This window comes from Budorcas taxicolor, chromosome 13 (assembly GCF_023091745.1).
Source record: "Budorcas taxicolor isolate Tak-1 chromosome 13, Takin1.1, whole genome shotgun sequence".
NCBI classification, from domain to species: Eukaryota; Metazoa; Chordata; class Mammalia; order Artiodactyla; family Bovidae; genus Budorcas; species Budorcas taxicolor.
Genome location: NC_068922.1, coordinates 10,801,134 through 10,824,703, shown reverse-complemented (window position 1 = coordinate 10,824,703; position 23,570 = coordinate 10,801,134).

Sequence of the window (23,570 nt, the reverse complement as noted above, 5' to 3'; positions counted from 1 at the left end):
TTTCTTTCTGCCTAGGTTTACAGGTGAAGCATAGGGCTTCTTGTTTGAGGACTGTTAACAAGATGACAGCCCCCAAATGGAATTGCTTATGTCAACTAAAAAATTATTTGCAACCTAAAAGTTGAGAGTTATGTTTTAATTGGCTTGAAATTTTTAGGACTTCAAGCCTGGAAGGCGGCATCTCAAGTAACCCCCAGAGACCTGCTCTGAGGAGACGAGGGGGGAATTAGGACACATAGGAGTTTTGCAACAAAGAGCAGGTAGTGTTGCTGAAAGTGGGGGTCTGGCTGCTCACTGCTCAAAAGCCAATGAAGAGGCAGGTTTGGTGGAAAGAAAAGGTTGCTTTATTTTGGATGCTGGCAAGCAGGAGTAAGGGGGACAGGAGGGTGGACTCCTGTCCAAAGGCCAACTCACCCCCCGCCAGCCCCCGCCCACTAACAGTGGCAAGAGGTTTAATACACGAAGGGACAGGGTTACATGCAGAAGTGGCACAGTCAGCTCTGACAGTCAGCTTGAAATCATCGGTGGTCTGATCAGTGTCGTCTTGATTGTTTTATGTACAATTAGTCTTTGGTTCCAGGGTTAGTTTGCTCCCATTTCCTTGAGGCCAGTTCTTGGGATTGCGGAAGCTTCGGTCATGGCTACAGCCTGGTCATCCACTTGGTGGAGGTTTCTGTATCTATAAGGCAGCTCACACGATATGGCTCAGAATATTATCTGTAGCCTTTTGTTAGGGGACCCACTGACTGAAACCACCTCCCATGGCCAGGCACCGTAATGACCACTTGCACGAGTTATCTTAAACAAGAGGTCCTGGTAAGGAATGCAAAACTAACAAGCTACCACCAACCGGAACAGTTTGGGAAAAGCCAAAAGGAGAGAGGAGACTTAAGTCCATACATCCTACCAACACCCCAGAATCCTTATCGCTGAAATCCATCCTAGCTGAGTGACACATGCACCACCAGGAAGGATGCTGAGTCAGAGTGATCGGCCAGAGACAACCCAGAAACTAACCCCGCTACGGTAAAACCTCAGACTACAAGCCACACGCAGAGCAGTTCTCCTGGGTTCCCTTGCCCTGCTGTTCTCCACCCGTGCACCCCTTCTCAATAGAGTCTCTTGCTTTGTCAGCCTGTGTGTCCCTTCAGACAGTTCATTTCTGAGTATTAGACAGGAGCCCACTTTTTTTGTGGGGGGTCTGGAAGGAGTCACTGTTTTCCTGTAACAGTTGGAAGAGAAAGCCTGTCCATCTCTGTCTGACTGCTTCTTCCTTGACGTCTGTCTGCTTCCTCTTGCCATGTTGCTCCAGTTCCTTTTTCCTGCTCAGATCAGCCCAGAGAAGAGCAGCAGGTTGAAGCACATGCAAACATATAACTGGGGGAAGAAAATCAATGAGACAACAGAGTTGAGAAATGTAATAGCATTCTCCATGTAGGCTGAGAACCCCCTACTCTAGCTACTTTCCCTCCACCGATTCTTGTAGACCAATGCTATCCAACAGAACTTTATGCAATGCTGGAAATAATTCTACTGTCCAGGGTGCTGTCCAGTGCAATAGCACGAACTCCGTGTGGCTATTGAGTACAAGCAATGTAGTTAGTGCTACTGAGGAGCTGAAAAAATTTTAATTAATTTACATTTAAGTAGCTGCCCGTGGCTGGTAGTTACCATATTACACAGCACAGTCGCCTGGTAGGGGTGGGATGACCACTACCACATAGCCTCCTCTTATATTGGTTCTTCAGGACGTGTCTGGAGGCTCTTGTTAAGTAGTCTTTAGACTTCAGATTTGCTTTTGTTTTTATTTTATCTCAGAGATAAGAAATAAAACTTGCAGTTACCATCCTGGTATCCAACAGATGGATATGAATACTTGTTCATTCTTGAATCTCAGGCAATTCTCAACTTGCACAGTGGTCTCCTTACCCCTTGCAATGAATAAATACTCTTGAAGCTTCCTTTCTCAGTTATGCCCTCTTTCATTCCTTCTTTACTGAGTTCCCTTGAGCATACCCGTGTTGCATTGTCTCTTGTCCTTTAAAACGTCTCATCTTGACCTCATTTGCCTCCATTTCTCTCCTCTTTATAGTAAAATTACTCCCAAAGAGTGGTCTATTTCCCTCCACCTGCTCAGTTTCCGTTTGTCCTTGACCCTACTCTGACTGTGCTTTGACTCCCCCTAGAATCATACTAAAACCTCATGTTACCAAACCCAGTGATCAGGCCCCGAGTCTCACCATCCTCACAGCAGTGCTAGACACGGCTGATCACACTGTCCTTGAAATATGTTTTCCCTTTGTTTCTAGTTCACTATCCATTCATTGAACGACTATTTATTGAACATTACTTGATAAAACTGGGAAAGACTTTGACGTGGAAGGGGAGGTTCTAGAGTGTCCTTCCAGAAATTCCTTCTGAGTTGTCTCTGCCTATCATTGATTTTTAACTAGTTTATAACTCGGTAATTCATGGGAAACTGATACCAATGCAGGGCTTCCCAGGTGGCTCAGTGGTAAAGAACCCGCCTGCTAATGCAGGAACCGTAAGAAACTTGGATTTGACCCCCGGGTCAGGAAGATCCCCTGGAGCAGGAAATGGCAACCCACTCCAGGATCCTTGCCTGGAAAATCCCATGGACAAAGGAGCCTGGCGTGCTACAGTTCACAGGGTCGCGAAGAGTTGGACACTACTTAGTAAGTAAACAACAAATAGTTGTTTTAGTTTCAGGAGTATTACATAATGAACTTAACATTTGTATACATCGTGAAATGATCACCACAATATGCCTAATATTCGTCCATCCCTATATAAATTAGTACAATATTAGTGACCATATTCCTTATGCTGTATAATACATTCTCATGGCTTATTTATTTTATAATTGGAAGTTTCTGCCTCTTAATACCCTTTATCTATTTCCCCCCACACCCCATTCCCTTGGGTTCTTTTCTTTCCCCACCATTATTTTCTTTCTTTCTTCTTTGGCTGCACTCTGCCCAGGGATCAAATCTTGGTCTACAGCAGTGAAAGCATGGAATCTTAACCTCTGAACTGCCAGGGAATTCCCCCACCATTATTTTCTTAGTGCCTAAAGAGTGCCTGGCACACACAGCAGGTGCTCAATCAATGTTGTGCTCCAGAAACTACCTTGGAGCCACTAACTTAATAAAGGGCATCAGTGAAAAACTCACACCTAACATCATGCTTCATGGTGGATAAGACTGCATGCTTTCCCCCTAAGGTCAGGAAAAAGACAAATATATCTACTCTCACCACTTCTATTTAACATGTACTGGAAGTTCTAGCCAGTGCAATTTGGCAAGAAAAACAAATAAAAGGCATATACAGATTAGAAAAAAGTAAAATTCTCTCTTTTTGCAGAAGATATAATCTTATATATAGAAAAAATTTCTTAAAAATTCACGAAAAAACTATTTGAACTAATAAATGAGTTTGGCAAGTTGCAGGACATATGATCAACATATAATATCAATTTTTTTTTTTTACTTTCAATGAACAAATAAAAAATTTATGAGAATGATTCCATTTATAGTAGCATCAAAAAGAACAGATACTTCGGAATAAATTTAACCCAGGAATTGCAAGAACTTTACATTGAAATTATGAGATTTTTGTCTAAAGGAATTAAAGAAAAACTGCATAAATGGGAAAACTCAGGGTCAAGAATTGAAAAATATTTAATATTCTTAAGATGGCAGTTCTCCAAAAACTGATCTATAGATTCAATTGAACTCCTTAAAAATTCTGACTGCCTTTTCTTTTTCTTTGCAGAAATAAACTAACCTGAAATTTTATATGAAATTATAAGATAACCCAAATGGAAAAATAATCTTGAAAAAAGAAGAACAAAGTTGGAGGACTCAGACTTCCTGATTTCAAAATTCACTATAAAGATGTTAATCAAAACTGTGTTGCTGGCATAAAGACAGATATACAGATCAATGGAGTAAAACTGAGAGTTCAGAAATAAAACCCATCCATCTATGTTCAATTGACTTCCAATAAAAGTGCCAAGATTATTCAATGGGGGGAACAATATTATTTTCAACAAGTGTTCCCAGGGCAACTGAATACCCACATGCAAAAGAATAAATTTGGACTTCTAGCTCACACTAAAAGTGGGAGGAGATTGCACTGGAAACCCAATTTGTGTTAAGAATACACAGATCATGGGCTTCACTGGGGGCTCAGTGGTAAAGAATCTGCCTGCTAATACAGGGTACACAGTCAATCCCTGGTCTAGGAAGATCCCACGTGCCACAGAGCAGTTAAGCCTGGGCACCACAGCTATTAAGCCTGTGCTCAAGACCCTGGGAACCGCCACTACTGAGCCCTTGAGCCACAACTGCTGAAGCCCGTGGCCCCCAGAGCTTGTGCTCTGCAACAAGAGAAGCCGCCCCCCCCCCCCCCAACACACACACTGAGAGGCCTGCACACCGCAACCACAGAATAGCACCCAATCCCTACAACTAGAGAGAAGCCCAAGCAGAAAGGAAGAACCAGCACAGCCAAAAATAAATAAATAAATAAAATGTATTTATTTGTTTGTTTGTTTGTTTATACAAAAATACACAGATCATGACCTGCTGAACAAGGAGGCACAAAGTGGGTTGGCAAGTAACTCCCTCAGCATCCAGGTACCCATTCTGAGGACATGAAAACCCCAGGATCATTTTGATTGAAAGCACAGTTTCAACATACTCACATAAAGGAAGTAAAGTTCCAAGATTTATTGCTTCCAAATCCCAGAAATGGGGGCAGGGACACAATGAGCTAGGGGAAGGCAGGCTCCCCCTTGAGCCAGAATTAGAGGGCAGGGTAGCCAGCACTGGTTACTTACAAACTGGTTGTGATGGAAGTAACAGACTTTTCTCTGGCTCAACTCTAAGTGGTTATTTTAAATAATTTTCCCGGAAGAAGGAAAGTGGGAAGTTGAAATATTACTTCATATGCTGCTGCTGCTGCTGCTAAGTCGCTTCAGTGGTGTCCGACTCTGTACGACCCCATAGATGGCCTCCTACCAGACTCCCTCGTCCCTGGGATTCTCCAGGCAAGAACACTGGAGTGGGTTGCCATTTCCTTCTCCAACGCATGAAAGTGAAAAGTAAAAGTGAAGTCGCTCAGTCGTGTCGGACTCTTAGCGACTCCATGGACTGCAGCCCACCAGGCTCCTCCGTCCATGGGATTTTCCAGGCAAGAGTACTGGAGTGGGGTGCCATTGCCTTCTCCAACTTCATATGTAAATACAAAAATAATAGCAATAGTAAGTATTGGAAAGGATGAGGAGAAGTTGGAATACTAGTAGATTGCTGGTGAGAAGGTTAAATGATACACCTTTTGACTGTTCCTCAAAAAGTTATAGTATTACTATAAAACCCAACAATTCCACTATGTTTGTACCTAAGAGAAATGAAAACATGTTCCACACAAAACGTGCACGTGAATGTTAACACCATCATTATTCATAATAGCCCCAAAGTGGAAACAAACTAAATGTCTATTAACTAATGCACAGATAGACAAAATGTGGTCTATCTGCATAATGGGATCTCATGCAACCAGTAAAAGAAATCAAATACTTACATACACTATAATACTGATGAACCTTGAAAATATCAAGTGAAAAAAGCAGACCAAAAAGACGCTACATAATTATGCAATTTCATTGATAGAAAATGTGCAGAATAGGCAAGTCCATAGAGACACAGAGCAGATCAGTGCTTGCCAAAGGCTAGGGGCAGGGCAGAATGGGGAGGCACTGCTTAATTGGTACAGGGTACCTTTCTGGCTGATATCCTCTGGGACTAGATAGTAATTATGGTTGTACAACATTGTGAACATACTAAGAAAAAAAAGTGCGCACTCTAAAATGATTATTAACACTGGATTTTAAACGGTACAAATTTTTACTTCAATTTGAAAAGAAGAGAAAGCAAGTGAATATGGCATAGAGAAGAAAACAGGTACGGAGACTGGCGTATGGACCTGCCTCCACAACTACGCTGAGATTAGATGGAGGACGGAGGAGGGGCACGGGCGCCACAGGTTTACGACAGGAACCTTCATTTTCAGTGGTCTGTACGCTGCTACGATTTAGGAACTTGCTACTGTAGGAAAGAGAACACAGATCTAGGGAATCAGTTGGTGGTCTCTGTCAAATAGCCCTTCACTGCTTTACCTTCAATTTTTTCTCGGTAGAGCCACCAACAAGGAAACTAAACCCAGGATCATTAGAAGGCTAAGGCTGGCATTTCTGCCAATCATTCCAGTAAGGAAATACCTCGCGACAAGTTGAGGCTTTGTTAAGACCCCGAACTTTGCCTTCGTGGGTCCATTTGGATCAGCTCATGTTTTTGATAAACCCTGTCTCTTGGAGTACATTCTCTATCGTGAGAGAGATCTGAGCAACTCTTGTAAGCATTACCACTCAGGGCAGCGGAAGAAGGAGGGCTCGCTATTGCGGTATTACAACCTTCTCTTTAAAATAAAAAATAAAAAAAGAAAGATTTACTTATTTATTTGCTGGCTGTGGTGGGTGTTCGTTGCCGTGTGAAGGCTTCCTCTAGTTGCAGCGAGCAGGGGCTCCTCTTCCTTGCAGTGTGTGGGTTTCTCATTGTAGAGGCTTCCCTTGTTGTGGAACACAAGCTCTAGGCATTTGGGCTTCAGTAGCTGCAGGGCATGGGCTCAGTAGTTGTGCGTCTCCGGCTCTAGAGTACTGGCTCAGTGGTGATGGCGCACAGGCTTGGTTGCCTGTGGCATGTGGCATCCTCCCGGACCAGGGATCGAACCAGTGTCCCTTGCATTGCAAGGCAGATTCTTAACTACTGGACCACCAGGGCAGTCCCAACAGCCCACTCTTAAACTTTGTGGTTCAAAACAACGTTTTGTTTGCCCGTAAGCCTGCAGTTGGGAAAGTGCTTGCTGAGGACAGCACATCTCTGCATTTGAGCCCCTAGATCAGCTCCAAGGCTGAGGGCTGGAATTTCCTGAAGCCTTGCTCATTCACATGGCTGCTGCTGCTGATATTGATGATGGGTGGGCAAGGCTGGGTTTGTGGCCTTTGCATGTGACTGGTAACAGGATTCCCAGGTCAAGGACCCAAATGGGCCAGTGAAAGCAATGTTGCTCTTTATGACCTATTCTTGGAAGTCACATAGCATCCTTCCACCACCTGGATGCAAAATGAAGGAGGAAAAGAGACCCACCCCTCAATGGAGGAGAATCTGTGTCCATTGAAACAAGAGTATGTGGAGCGGGTGGGACACGATAATGGAACCATGTTTGGAAAATACAATCCTTAACTGAGAGTATGAGAGTTAGATTATTCCTACCAACTGCCCACATAGTGTGGTGTGTGTGTGTGTGTGTGTGTGTGTGTGTGTGTGTGTGTGTGTGTATACTGTGTTTTTCCTTTAACCTCATATCCGTGGCTCCCTGCTGTCTGGAATCTGACCTTGCAAAAAGCCCCTTATCTCTCCATATTTTGGGCCATGGGACAGCTTGGGAGAGAGTGTCAGGCTTTATTTAGCACTTTTTAATGAAATCTGAAGAGCTCCCAGGGTTATAAATCATGTGCAGAAAGTTTGGACTTTGTACTTAATGGCAAAGCTAAGACGAAATGCCTTCCTCTTGGGTTTCCAGCACCTTATTAACTGGCTTAGAAATATTATCACTCAGCAGTTTCCAAAGTTTTCTTTCTAATAACCCTTTCATCCTGTTAGCACATTTAATGGATCTCTTCCCTTTTTTTTTTTTGGAATAAAGAAACCTAAGTTATCTTTCTCTGATCACCCTGAAGTACTTATTCCAAGATTCTTTATAATTCTTTATTCCCATCAAGCAGCCTGCTCAGTCCCCTTCCTTTTGCCCACATGCCAAAGCTGTCACAAAGCTCAAGCGAGCTTGCATCACATACATGGCAGGGTCCTAGCAATGCTATTTATTTGTTTATTTTCGTTTTGGCTGCACTGGGTCTTCATTGTTTTTGTGCGGGCTTTCTCTAGCTGCAGTGAGCAGGGGCTAATCTTCGTTAAGGTGTGCAGGCTTCTCATTGCGAAGCACAGGCTTTAGGTGAGAGGGCTTCAGTAGGCACAGCATTTGCGGGCTCAGCAGTTGTGGCGCAGGGGCTTAGTTGCTGCATGCCGTGTGGCATCTCCCTGGACCAGGGATAAAACCTGTGTCCCCTGCACTAGCAGGTGGATTCTTGCCCACTGCACCACCGGGAAAGTCCCCAGTGCTTATTAGTTAGAAATTAATCGGGCTGCAAACAACCAAACTCCCAGGAGCTTATCGAATAGTGATTTGTCTGTTTCACATAAAAAGTCCACAGATGATTCCTGCTTCTAGCAGTGATAGACTGGCTTATTGCTCACCAACACTCTCACCAAAAACAACCAGAAAAGCTGCAGAAAATAAATGAAACATGTCTGAGCTATCAGAGAGCCAGTGAGGCAGTGAGGACTTAAAGAGCCAGATCCCAGAGAGAAGGGAAGTGCAGAGAGGGGAGTCCCACTGAACTGGTGCCTCAACCCTCAAAATGGAGCAGAGTCCTGAGGACAGATGCGGTCTGGGCATTAAATTTGTAACTGTTAGAGGTCCTGGTGATGCCAGGGGAGGATGCCCATGAAAGGACATTCAAAGAGCTTCAGGGTAGCGACTACATACCAACCACTAAAACGGTATTTCAGGCTTCCCCGATGGCTCAGCGACAAAGAATCCTCCTGCAAGGCAGGAGACGCAGAGGGCTCAGGTTCGATCCCTGGGTCTGGAAGATCCCCTGGAGGAGGGCCTGGCAGCCCACTCCAGTATTCTGGCCTGGAGAATCCCATGGACCGAGGAGCCCAGTGGGCTATAGTCCACGGGGTCACAAAGAGCTGGACATGACTGAGCACAGCACAGCACAAAGCAGTGTTTCAACAATTTAACTAGTACAGTGAGTCGAGGGAAAATTAACTGCCCACCACAAATCTCAGAGAGGCAAAGCCGTTTGTTAAATCCGGGTATGTCAGAACATCATTTTTATAACAGGTAACAAGTCCAACAAGTTTCTGCGTGGCTTTGATTAAATCAGGTGAAGATGAGAAAAGGTGCTGGAACTTTCTGTTGCAGAGAGTGTGGTCAGAGGCTCAGGAAAGCGCCAAACGGCATCCCTGCCTCTTCATTCACTTGGTCCTTGGACAAATGTGTATTGTGACTGCTTCAAGGCTTGCTGATGTATTATACTTGACACTAAGAAAACTGAAGGGTTTCTCACACCTGGGTGTCTTCCCTTGTAAGCTGCTAGCCATTCCTTCCTCGGGCAGCAAAGCACCTGTGCTAGTGTACCTGTGAAATGTCAGGTTTCTGGCCCATAACAGGTGTAAGAGCAGCAGCTCTCATCCCCAGTCCAGCTGTCCCCTGGGGAAATGGGACCCAGGTCTGGCAACCTGAACCCAGGAACAGGTGCCTTGAAGGAGCAGGGCACTTAACTGGGTGGTTTTGGGAAGGGGGCCTTGGGAGCTTTTCTCCTGTTTAAATTTGAGGCTGGGCCGAGGACCAATCTAACTGCACTCCTTTGATTACACTTTTATCTTTGAGAATAATTGTATTTCTAAAACAGACACATGCACTTTTGAGACTGAAAGAAGAAACAGATCTCCACTTAAAACCAGTCTTCTCCCCCTCCTTTTTTTTTTTTTAAATACCTGTTTCAAGCTGTTTTTAGCTTTCTCATTATATTTTGGTTTGCCCTTTAAGTAAAGACCTTTCTTAACCTAGGAGCCATTTTATTCAGCTTCCCAACCTGAGAAAATGTTCCCTGCCTGTGGAGTACTACGGCGTTAAGCCAATGTTTGCCTAACCTTTACTTCAAGCATAATCTTACCTTTTAATAAAACACACTCCAAAGGCTGCGCTACACGTTTTTTGTAGCTCAGAGTCGTGTTCATACCAGGAAGAGGAGGAATTAAAGAACTATCTTGTTTGAATAGTAAGTCCCACCATGATGAATCTGAAAGTGATGCGGGTCTGGAAGTCAAATAGTATTCCGTCTTCCCTGCAGGGATGGGAGCTTCTGGGGAGTTCTGACCATGGACAGCTTGGAACACTTGCCCTTCTGAAGTGGGAAAAGCTTGGGACAAACTTGAGCTGTTGGGAGGGGAAGCTATTTCAGCTTCTCTCTATTTAGGAGTGGGCTGGGCTGGAACCTGAAGGGAAGAATCCCAACCTTCTACTTCCCTGTCTTCTGCCATCTCTCCTTGAGTGGAGAAGAAACTGTAAAAATTACTGTCAGATGCCAAGACACTCGCTGCGCCAAGCCCTACTCCTGCATGAGGACCACTGGGCTTATAAGACGTGTGGCTCTGCCAGCCCCTTCTTTTTCACCTCCTGCATCTTTGCACACCAGGCTTTCTTACATTCAGTTTTGCTTCCAGCTTCTCTGGAGAAGGTCTACCTGTTAAGAATGGAAAACTAATTGTCTATCCTTTTTGTCTTGGTTTTGGTTTCCTGAGAAATAGACCGAGAAACAAGGATAGGAGTAGAAGTAATTTCTTAGAGAGGTGATTCCAGGGACCAAGATAGGGGAGTGGGAAAGTGACAGGGGAGAAGAGACAGCCACGAAGTGTGTGTTATCAAGGCAGTCATCCCTGTAGGCACCTGGACCTCAGTTTCACTCGGAACCTCTGGTAGATACAGCTAGGAGTACTTCCAAGGGTGAAGTACTGTTAAACAATACACCAACGCCTTCAGTCACTGGCTAAGGGATCCTTCCATGGGCCTGCGTGCTAATTCGATTCAGTCATTTCCAATTCTTTACGACCCTATGGACTATAGCCCACCAGGTTCCCCTGTCCATGGGATTCTCCAGGCAAGAATACTGGAGTGGGTTCCCATGCCCTCGTCCAGGGGATCTGCCCAACCCAGGGACTGAACCTGCATCTCCCGCATTGCAGGCAGATTCTTTACCACTGAACCACCAGGGAAGCCCAAGGGATCCTTCTAGGGGGTGTCAAGCCTCTGGTACACCCAGACTGCCTGGAAGTGTAGAGCAAATTCAGCTGACTGAAAAGGCCATCGTGCCAAGAGATGCAGGTGTCATAGAGCAGGTGTCTTCTCCCTGTCTCTTGTTGTGACTTCTTCTTCGAAGTTAACAGGGCTCCACCATTTGTCCACACAGTCAGTTGAATCCTGTGCCACAGACTCAGGCGACCAGGACTTGAGGAAGCAAGAATGTGGAAACCTGGTTGCCCATCTGAGCCTCACTCTTCAACCCTGCCCAGGTGCAGGAGCCCTGTGTGAGGAGATGGGGGCATCACTGGATGCTTGAAAGTAAAAAAGTGATAGTGTTAGTGTCTCAGTCGTGTCAGACTCTTCAACTCCGTGGACTGCAGCCCACCAGGCTCCTCCGTCCATGGGGTTTTCCAGGCAAGAATACTGGAGTGGGTTGCCATTTCCTTCTCCAGTCTTTGGATGCTTGCCCAGTGGTTAACTGAGCTGATATTTTGCCACTCACTTTGCTCTTTCACCTTGTGGATGCCCCTCCCTTGGCAGGAATCTCAGGAGGGGAGAAGGCGCGAGAGTATAGGATTTGGAGGACCCAAACCCCAATTCCAGCTCCTAGTGTGTATCTTAGCCTCCTTTTGCTTTCCTTCTTTTCTTTTTTGTTTGCAATTAAAGTTTCATTGAAGACTATCCAGTGGCAAGAATACCTTGTGTATTATATTATGATTTAGAGCGCTCCTTCTTTTCAGATTGTCAATTTTAAAAATTGTAATACTCTGTCACATGAAAGCAGGAGTTTTACAGAGAAGGGCAGGACTGATTCCCTTCTTTTAAATGTAAATTCAATAGCAACTTAAAAAAAAATCACACCAGCCCCTTCAAGCCATGAGCCAAGACAAGCAGAGGTTAAGTTTGGATTTCGTTCTAAAGTATACATTTGTATATGCTTCCACTATGAGATAAAGTAACCAGTTTCAAATTCAGCTGCTGCTGCTGCTGCTGCTGCTAAGTCGCTTCAGTCCTGTCCGACTCTGCGACCCCATAGACGGCAGCCCACCAGGCTCCCCCTTCCCTGGGATTCTCCAGGCAAGAATTCTCCAATGCATGAAAGTGAAAAGTGAAAATAGGTCTCCAGTTGCATATCTTTTTTTAAACAAACCCACAATTCTAACAGATGAGAGCTGCATGGTGCACCTTTCTCCCCTTCTCAGCTTGGAAAGTCCGTTGCACATTTAGTTATTAATGTTTAAGTAAATTCTTCCTCTAAGGAATGAGAAATGTCAACATTAAGCTAAATGTGCACTGTTTAAATTTTAATTGTATCCACAAGTGTACAGAGACTCTGTAAATATAATTGTGTGCCTAGGAAGCTCTCCCCAGAAAGATTAAAACAGGCTGACAACAGCAAAGGAGGGGAAATAAAGGGGAAAAGAGATCCATGTCAGGTAAAGGCAGCTGGCGCAATTGAAATTGACAGTGCATATATTACCAGGGGGTAAGGGAGTGCTGTTTTTGCTTGAAAAACAAAAGAACATTGTAATCATCTTCTGGAAGAAGCTGTAAAGCTAGGAGGGCATGATAGCTGTTTGAAAAGCAATCAAGCAGTCTCCTAGTCCTCCAGGAGTGAAAATAAATGCTGGAAGAAATGCGGATAGCCTGCAGCCCTCCTCGTGCATCAGCCCTTCACTAGCCCTGAGCCCTCCCCGAGCTGATGGAGCCGTTTGGCAGAATGTTACACGGGGAGCTGGGGCGCGCATAGCTAGCTGCATGAAGCGGAAGGACTGTGTTTAAAATCGTGGAGAAAGGAATCTGCTGATGGTCATCTGTAACAGGTGCATTGCAAAACAGAGGTTCTCTGTGCTGTGTCCTGTCGCTGGAAGGCGCGGGGTATGCTTGTAGGGATAAGCCCACACAGACCTATTTCTCAGGTATCCAGCTCTACCTAACGGTTGCTTAGAAAACAAACACACCCCCGGCTGAACTCGGACCAGATCATAGCTTAGGATTTCCTAGGATTTCTTATTCTTTCAACGTCCATTTACTGATTAATATCACCCCTTACAGTAGACTTTCTTAACCAGGACGCTATTGCCCTTTGGCTCTGGCTCATTTTCCGCGGGGGCTTTCTTGCATCTAATAGGATGTTTAGCAGCATTGCTGGCCTCTACCCACTAGAGGCCAGTAGTGTCCCCATCCACTTGTGACAATCAAAAATGTCTCTGGATACAAATGAATTTACAGAGACAGACTCACATAGTTCCCAAATGGAGAAGGGGGTGGGGGAAGGATAAATTACGAGTTTGGGATTAGCAGATACAAACTACTCTATATAAAATAGATAAAATGTATAGCACAGGGAATTTTGCTCAATTTTCTGTGGCCACCTGGGTGGGAGGGGACTTTGGGGGAGAATGGATACATGTATATGTATGGCTGAGTCCTTCGCTGTTTACCTGAAACTATCACAACTTTAATTGGCTATTCCCCAATACAAAATATAAAGTTTGGAAAAAATATGCTACTCGATAGCACACAGAACTACACTCAATGTCTTAGAATGACCTATTAATGTAATGGAAAAGAATCTGAAAAATTACATATATATATATATAAACTGAATCATTTTGCTCTACACCTGAAAACTAACACAGCATTGTAAATCAACTGTGCTTCAGTAAAAAGAAAAATGTCTCCAGACATTGCCAAGTGTCTCCAAGATTGGGGTATGGGGTCAAAATGCACTAGTAGAGAACTGCCCTGTTAGCTCAAGTAGAAAGCTAGACTTTCTTTTCGTTAATCATATTCCTGTGTAATGTTGTGGACAGCTTGTTACTTGAAGCCAGGTTGTCTAACTGCATTCCCCACCCCCACACTTTATTTAAAAAGTGATCTTGGACATCGAATCCTATGCCTTCAGCCATCCCCATGACACACCTGCAGGGGGCTGGGTGTCATGTTGACTGTTTTCTAGAGAAGCATCTACTCTCTGAGCTCAAGGTACTATTTCTGCTTTCCTATAAATGAATTAAATCAACTAAAATAATCTATAAACTCTGCAGGGCTCCATATCTAAGGCAAACATACAAAATGAGTCAAAGTGAAAAGTCAGCTTTTCCCTAAAATGTGACTTTTTAAATTAGTTGAATTGATTACAAGGTCAGCAATAATGGCGTATTAACACCACCCTGATCCATGCCAGTCCATTCTGAAGGAGATCAGCCCTGGGATTTCTTTGGAAGGAATGATGTTAAAGCTGAAGCTCCAGTACTCTGGCCACCTCATGCGAAGAGTTGACTCATTGGAAAAGACTCTGATGTTGGGAGGGATTGGGGGCAGGAGGAGAAGGGGACGACAGAGGATGAGATGGCTGGATGGCATCACGGACTCGATGGACATTGAGTCTGAGTGAACTCCCGGAGTTGGTGATGGACAGGGAGGCCTGGCGTGCTGCGATTCATGGGGTCGCAAAGAGTCGGACACGACTGAGCGACTGAACTGAACTGAACTGATCCATACCATGTGATGGGCAGATTTTAAGAGTGTTGGTGATGGAGGAGAGGGTGGAATGTGTAGTTGAGTCCATTCCAGGAGGTGACCCAGATATTATTGACTCTGAATGCGGTGAAGGACACTCACCCTGACTTGCAGACTCAAGTTTAGAAATTTCTCTCTGAATGCCAGATCCCACGTCCACCACTAGATGTCACCCTGGTCCCACCAAAGTTTCTCGCTAACGCATATCATAGTTTCAGGGTCCATGGAAGCTGTGGAGAAGGAAATCAAAGGCCTGATTAGCTGCCTCTTGCCCACAAAGGGCGGAGAAGGCAATGGCACCCCACACCAGTACTCTTGCCTGGAAAATCCCATGGATGGAGGAGCCTGGTGGGCTACAGTCCATGGGGTCGCTGGAGTCGGACACAAATGAGTGACTTCACTTTCACTTTTCACTTTTATGCATTGGAGAAGGAAATGGCAACCCACTCCAGTGTTCTTGCCTGGAGAATCCCAGGGACGGGGGAGCCTGGTGGGCTGCCGTCTATGGGGTCGCACAGAGTCGGGCACGACTGAAGCGACTTAGCAGCAGCAGCAGCAGCGGCGGCCGCCCGCAGAGGCTGCGGTAGGTACAGGACGCTGGGAGGGTGAAGTGAAATGCAGCACACGGTGCAGAGCCGGGCTGCAGCAGATTAAGTCGGGGCTCCCCCCAAACGCCCTGAAAGTCCCTGTGAGCGCGCCATGTGCCTCAGCACCTAAATGCAGAGAGACCCAGAACTGCCTCGAGGTGATATCCCCCTACTGCAACCTTTACTTAAGACCAATGGGCCAGAAGAACACTCAGCTTCTCGACTGGGTTCCTATGGCCCCTAAGGCACCACTTTCTGCACCTGCGCCCCAGGTGGGACGAGGCGGAAGCCAGGGCTACAAGGCGTTGCCGGGTTTGCTGCTTGTTGAACCCCTGCCGTGTCCGGCTGCCCCTGTCTCCCTCACCTGCTTCTCCTGGGAGTCATTCTTCCTTCAGTCACTGTCCATGAACCCTCATCTCAGGGTCAGCTTCTGGGGAACCTCCTCTAAGATACTGGTTTACAGTTGATATGCAAAATAATAGTTGGTTCCTTTCCCCCACGATCATCTGTCTGTCTGCTTCAGGTTACAGTGGGGTTTGGAAACTCGAGTACCCAGGGTGCTCCCAGCACGCCCTCCCTGCCTTTTTGTGCAGCATTGCCAGCCTATCGGGGTGACCCACTCTGTGCCTGCTGTCCCCCGAGCCCGGCTGAGGCTGGTTCTGGGAACCAGTGTGTCTCTTGTAGTCGTTGGGAGTCAAGGCTCAGGCTTTTGTCTGAAGATCTGTTTGTGCTGGCATTGCTACTAGTAACTTCCGGCTCAGGGAAAGATCCAGAAGCCGAGTATACAATCCTTAAATCATTTTGGAGGCAAGAGGGATGAGAGGGAGGAGAAACAGTAGGAGAATATTAATGATGGCTGAGTGGCTGCGGGTCCAGGGACCACGACTCAGGTTTCTGCCTTGGGTTTGTGGAAATCTGAAAGCTGGCATGGGATTGTTTTAAAAAGTGATTTTATTTCATTCAGTTTATTGGCCGAACCACAGGGCATGTGGGATCTTAGTTCCCTTACCAGGGGTTGAACCCATATCCCTGGCATTGGAAGCGTGGAATTTTAACCACTAAACTGCAAGGGAAGTCCATGTGTTTTTTCCCCAGCTTGACATAGGATGGCTCAAGCAAATTAACATTCCCATCTCAACTGGTTCATTTGGCCAGAATAAACTCACGTGCTGCAGCAAATAGGGAGAAGGAAGAGGGAAGGTAAGATGAGATGGGCGAGGGGAGAAGGAGGGAGAGATTTAACAGCTCAAGCTCATTTTTTATCTCCCTAACATACTGACTTAGTGTAGCGTACTCTTGAGAAAAATGATTAAAACAATTGCTCACAGGTGACAGAAAAGTCATTTCCATTTAGAAAAATATTTAAATCATGGTTTGGGGAGCATTCCCTGTCTTTGTTAATAATGGGTTAGAGGGTAGGTTATATAAAGTGTGTGGATCAATAGATCATTTTTCTGATTAAATTACCGCTACACTGTGGTTTTTGTAGGTGATACATCTGAGAAGACACCATACCGTGGAAAGGCCTTTAAGTCATAAAAATTGTATTTCAAGGGTACAACATGGAATAGTATTAGTTTGTGTGATTTCCCTTTCTCTTTGCCACCCCCCACCAGCATTCAGATGTATAAGGCTGCTTGTCGAAGAAATGAGATTTTTTTTTTCCTCCTAGTGCTTGCTCCTATGTCTTCTCTCCATACGGAGCTAAAATACCCACTCCCTCCAGAGATGTGTTTACATGTGACATGAATGAAGCTTCCTATTTCCCTGTACGGAACTGGGGGCACGGCCAATAAACTTGAGAAGCAATAAATGCCCCACACTTACCAAGGGTCAGGAGCCCATGAGGCTAAGAGTGCTGACACCTTCAATTTACCTCTTTTCTAAGCGTATGAAATATGCTGCTGCTGCTGCTAAGTCACTTCAGTCGTGTCCAACTCTGTGCAACCCCATAGACAGCAGGCCACCAGGCTCCACCATCCCTGGGATTCTCCAGGCAAGAACACTGGAGTGGGTTGCCATTTTCTTCTCCAGTGCATGAAAGTGAAAAGTGAAAGGGAAGTCGCTCAGTCGTGTCCGACTCTTCGCAACCTCATGGACTGCAGCCCACCAGACTCCTCTGTCCATGGGATTTTCCAGGCAAGAGTATTGGAGTGGGTTGCCCCATTGCCTTCTCCTGAAATATGCTAGGATTTTCTAAAACTTGACTGTGCAAAAACCACTGCTGAATTTAGCCACACTGTGAACATTGAATGAAATCAACTGTGACTCAAGTATTTTTTGCACAAACTGTGTCTTTACCAAAACCATCAGGGCAGGGAAGGAGGTGGGGACCCTAATAATCTGGGTTTTCTGGTAGAAGTTGACTGGAGGCTTGATTATCCTGACAATCACATCAGTTACTCTGTTTCACTTTGCCATTTCACATAGCAAGTCAGAAAGAAAACCATTCCTAGGACTGGTGGGGAAAGGGTTTTAAGACTTCACAGCTGGGAATTGAAAAACTGGGTCTCTATTCTTAATATCTGATGGAGATTCTGATTTACCTCTTGCAGGTTTGCAGAGAGCAAAACAGCTTGCCCAACCACCGGCCCCTTGAACAAGAGATACAACTTTTAACAAAAAGGAATGCTATTACAGCAGGAATGTGCTGCCCAAAGGCAGGGAGAGATGAGCTCATGGTGTTTTCAGCAGGTAATCAAAGCGGGGCCTTAAATCGCCCTTTCTTGCCATTCGCTGAATGTTTGTTCCAGGGAAATAGCCAAGAAAGGGAATTTTAAAGCCTGTTCTCTGAAAATGAGGTGGCTCACAAATCTATGGGCTCATTAATTAGGTCAGTCTTTAATAGTTTCTGCAGGACGGCAAGGGATTTACTCTGAAAGACCTCTAGCCACTTCTTTATTAGTCATCCCAAGGATATGTCACAACTGCAAGCACTCAGGAGTGGCTGAAATCAAGCAAAGTCGTTCTTGGCTGAACATCAGATAGCAGGGAGAGTCTGATGGCCTCCTGCCATTGGCAATATCCTTTGAGGCTGCGGGAGGGTGAGAGCGGGAAGAACTCTAAGAAACAGGGCATTGAGGCTTATAAGGGAACAGTATCTCCCTGGTGCCCAGGGGTTTTTAAACATCTCTTTAACAGAGCACCAGAAACATTTCCCCGGTAATGAAGGTAGGAAAGAGGTGCCATCCCAGACGTTAAATGTAACATTTGTCAAGCTTGTGTATATGTGTGTCTGCATCTTCCTGCTAAGTATTTACAGAATGCCTTGCAAACCACTGGCAAAAAACTATGGAGAAAGACGGAAGTGTTCTGGAAATAAAAGATGTGCAAGATATACTTTTGATTCACTTAGAAAAATCTGTAGTTCTTCCAAGGTTTCAAAATGTTTTATGCTTTTTTTAAAAAAATAAGTATTTATTTGGCTGTGTCCAGCCTTAGCTGCGGCATGTGGGACCTTTGTTTCAGCATGCAGGCTCTTTCGTGGGGCCCACAGACTCTCTAGTGTGGCGCAGGGGCTCATTGTTCTGGCCTACAGGCTTAGTTGCTCCTCAGCATGTGGGATCTCAGCTCCCAGACCAAGGATGAAAGCCATGTCCCCTGCATCGTAAGGCAGATTCTTAACACCTGGACCACCAGGGAAGTCCCTCAAAAAGATTTTAAAAGCCTCTCATTTTGAAGTTAATTTTATTAACGTCTATTACATGCCTACTGTGTACTGTGCACTGTGCTGGGTGATTTTACAAACAGTATCACATTTAATTTAATCCCCTTAATCATCCCCACAGTTAGTTATTGTTATCTTCAAAGGCATTATTATTCCCACATGTAGCTGAGTAAAATGGGAAGCAAGAGTTTAAAGGACATGAACTTGGTGACAAACAACAGAAGTCTGAGCCAGCGTCCCACATGATAAGGAAGAGTCTCGAGGGGTCTGAAATCTACAACGATTCCATTGCAGAAGTTCCACTGACTTTGACATAACACGAGGCCAAAATGCATAAACAGCCATGTGCAGCCTGTTTAGATTACTTGTATTTACTGTATTTACCGTAACAAAGATGTATCACATGTAACATTATGCATCCTACTAATCTATCCAGAATAACCTCTTCCTTAATATGCATTCTGACCCATGCGTGCCTTTTTAGAAAGTGAGTGGAAACCACAGACCTCAGTCTCCCTGTGGGTCCCTGTTATGATCTGAGAAGGAGTTCTCTCTCCCCAGTGACCCTTGGGCTGTCATGTGGTTTGGATCTTATACAAGGCTTTCAACAGAATGAGGGTCAGAATGTCTGGCTATGGACTTGAACTTCCCACCTCTAGAAAGCAGAGGGACAGCATACAGCCCTGCAAATACAGAGACTGCCCTCAAGCTGTGGACCCAAGGGATCACGCTCTGGTGGGGGGCACCCTTCCCCCACCATGAGGTGGATTTCCCAAGAGTTGCTGCTGTTTACACCCCTGCTACGATGGAGATACACAAATGAGACAACCCTAATATGATTAGTCTACACGCTGACACTTATCTGACTGTAGGTCTCATGGGTGAGCAAATTATACATGTTGATCTTTCTAAGGTGTGGTGACCCTTCCATGCTGATGCTGACGAACGGCTGTGACCAGAACTGGGACCTCGAATCTAAATTATACATGCAATATGTAAAAGAACATTTATGTAAAAGTAAATATGGCAGAGTTAAATAAACAAAAAATAGCCTTGAAAAAAAATTATACACACATATTTCACACCATGTCCCTGAAATGACTTGGGACTGTCAGACAATTTTAGGTGATTTAAAAAATAGTAATAAAACTACATAAAAGTATGCAATCTGGAAAGTGTTCCAAATATCTTTGCTATGGACATTCCAGATGGTCTGATGGGGAAATGCAGTGTCTGATCAGTGAAGCATCTGGTAGGTTACAGCACAAGTGTACGAGTGAAGGGCATTGTCCACGAAAATCCTCTCAGGTCAGCTGATAGTGACTGCCACTTAGGGGTCCTGCCATTTGCAGACCCTGTGCACACATTGTATTTAAACCTTGCCACAACTCAGCCACAAAGTTTTCATTAATCCCTTTTATTATTTATTTTGTATTTGGTTTTGAAAACCTTTTCATTTTATATTCGAGTATATGCAGGTCAGGAAGCAACAGTTAGAACTGGACGTGGAACAACAGACTGGTTCCAAATAGGAAAAGGAGTACGTCAAGGCTGTATATTGTCACCCTGCTTATTTAACTTATATGCAGAGTACATCATGAAAAACGCTGGGCTGGAAGAAGCACAAGCTGGAATCAAGATTGCCGGGAGAAAGATCAATAACCTCAGATATGCAGGTGACACCACCCTTATGGCAGAAAGTGAAGAGGAACTGAAAAGCCTCTTGATGAAAGGGAAAGAGGAGAGTGAAAAACTTGGCTTAAAGCTCAACATTCAGAAAACGAAGATCATGGCATCCGGTCCCATCACTTCATGGGAAATAGATGGGGAAACAGTAGAAACAGTGTCAGATTTTATTTTTGGGGGCTCCAAAATCACTGCAGATGGTGATTGCAGCCATGAAATTAAAAGACACTTACTCCTTGGAAGGAAAGTTATGACCAACCTAGATAGCATATTGAAAAGCAGAGAGATTACTTTGCCAACAAAGGTCCGCCTAGTCAAGGCTATGGTTTTTCCAGTGGTCATGTATGGATGTGAGGGTTGGACTATGAAGAAAGCTGAGCACCGAAGAATTGATGCTTTTGAACTGTGGTGTTGGAGAAGACTCTTGAGAGTCCCTTGGACTGCAAGGAGATCCAACCAGTCCATCTTAAAGGAGATCAGTCCTGGGTGTTCATTGGAAGGATTGATGCTAAAGCTGAAACTCCAATACTTTGGCCACCTCATGCGAACAGCTGACTCATGGAAAAGACCCTGATGCTGGAAGGGATTAGGGGCAGGAGGAGAAGGGGATGACAGAGGATGAGATGGCTAGATGGCATCACCAACTCTATGGACATGAGTTTGGGTAAACTCCGGGAGTTGGTGATGGACAGGGAGGCCTGGTGTGCTGCAATTCATGGGGTCGCAAAGAGTTGGGCATGACTGAGCGACTGAACTGAACTGATAGCCAGTTAACAAGGTTGTGATAGTTTCAGATGGACAGCCATGGGACTCAGCCATCCATATACATGTACCCGTTCTTCCTCATACTCCCCTCCCATCCAGGCTGCCACATAACATTGAGCAGAGTCCTCTGTGTACAGTAGGACCTTGTTGGTCCTCCATTTTAAATACAGTGGGGTTTACATATTGATCCCAAACTCCTTAACTACCCTTTCCTCCCATCCTTCTGCACTGGCAACCCTAAGTTTGTTCTCTAAGTCTGCATTTTTTATTTTATTTTTGCCACACCACATGGCATGTGGGATCTTAGCTCCCCAACCAGCAATTGAACTCATTGATCCTGCCTTGGAAACACAGTGTCTTAACCATTAGACTGCCAGTAATTGCCACTAGGCTGTCCGTAACCCCTTTTGTAGTCAAGAAAAAGGAGGTTCCTCAAGGTTAGGACCTTATTCAAGCACATGCATAGCTAGGAAATGGCAGCACCAAGCTGTGCAGCCCACAGTCTTCCTGGGTGCCCTGGGCTCTGCTTTCATCACCCAGCTTTTCTGAGCCACCAATTCCACACATCCTTTAAAAAAGATTTCAAGTTTTTGCCTGCCAGCACCCCACATGCTCTGACTCTCCTCACCTTCACGGGCTTTCTGTACTGGCCTCATCCTGAAGTGGTATCCACTTTTTTGGAGAAAAATTAACTTTATATTTTCAATTAAAATTTTTTTTTAAAATTTATTTGGCTGCACTGGGTCTTAGCTGTGGCATGAGGAATCTTTTTTAGTTGAGATCTATGCGATTTATGTGAGCTCAGTTCCCTAAGCAGGGCTCAAACCTGGGCCTCTTGCATTAGGAGCATGGAGTCTTAGCCACTGGACCACCAGGGAATTTCCTCACTTGCACTGGTACCCATTGCCCTGCCCTAGGCCATCTCCCACTCTCCCTAAGTGGGCTCGTGGGACCGACTTGTCTGTGCTACCCATGTCCAAATCTCATCCTATTTTCTTATCCTTCTATAAATCTTATGAATTAAATGTGTATGCTTTTTTCCTATTTACCTGTCCTACAACAGTTTAAACTCTTAGGTCCAGCCACAGAGTCGAGGAGAGTAGAAGCAAGTTTTTCCCTTCCTAGGATGTGTCCGTGTATCCCCGAGGGTCTTGTTAAGATGCAGGTTTTGATTCAGAAGATCTGCGGTGGGCCCTGAGACTCCACTTTCTAACCAGCTCCCAGATGAGGCCCTACCCCTACTGGTCCAGGGATGACTTTTTGCTTTCTCAGAGCCTCGATGGTTTTTGAAGCTCCTGCAAGAGTCTTCGTTCTTTCCTAGCAGGTGAGCCCCCAGGAGATTTGAATCAGTCAATGAGCTCTGAATTTCTGGATGAGACCAGTCCTGAGGGTAGGAGCAGATCTGGGCCAGGAGGGAGCCTACAGCTGGAAGCCCTGTACCTGAGGAGTGAGGCTGGATGCCTGCGCCTGGGCAGATGGGGGTTCTGGGTAGACTGAGGGCACAGTGGGGGTGCTGGATGTCTTGAGAGGTGATGGGGTATCTGGAATCAGGGGAGGCCAGCAAGTAACAGGCAGATAGAAACAGAGGTTGGGTAAATGCCTCTTACCTTAAAATTGTGTGGAGAGATCTAGATGGGAATAAAATGAGAGAAAACAAAGAAGAAAAAGGTAGGTTTGGATTTGAGGGGCTTTTCCCTGGGGGGATACCATTTTATTTGACTGACGTCCATAAGAGTTTGGCAAAAACATATTCACGCAAAGTCACAGTGGACACAGCTGTAAAATGACCCTGGGGTCCAAGTCTCCAACCTGTCCTAAAAATCCTCCTCTCTATGCTTGTGGAATGATCAGACTCCAGAAAACGGGAACAAATCTCATTCTCAACGCTCACCTCCCAGACTTTCTATTCCTCAAGCTGAAAGTGTTTTTAAACATTCTTAACTCAGAAATTGTGAAAATTTTGAGTGTAGCACAGGCATTTTAATTACATGTAAACAAACAAACAAAAGCTCATGACTACATCAAAAGAATTACATTAGTAACACACAACCAAAGCTGATTTCCAGTTAACTGTGGAAAAACTTGTGAGTCCATCAGGATCGCCAAACCTGTATCCCCTCACCAGATCTCTTAACATATTACCCTCGACTTAGGGAAGAGGATATTCAAAGTTGAAATAACAATGGACAAAATAACCCACAGACTTTTAAAAAATTTTTTGATTTGAAGCTTGAATAATATCCAGTAATAGCGCATAATAAGGGGAAATTATTATATTACAAATATTTCATAAAGTACCCCACCACTTAGACTAATTTAAAAATTAA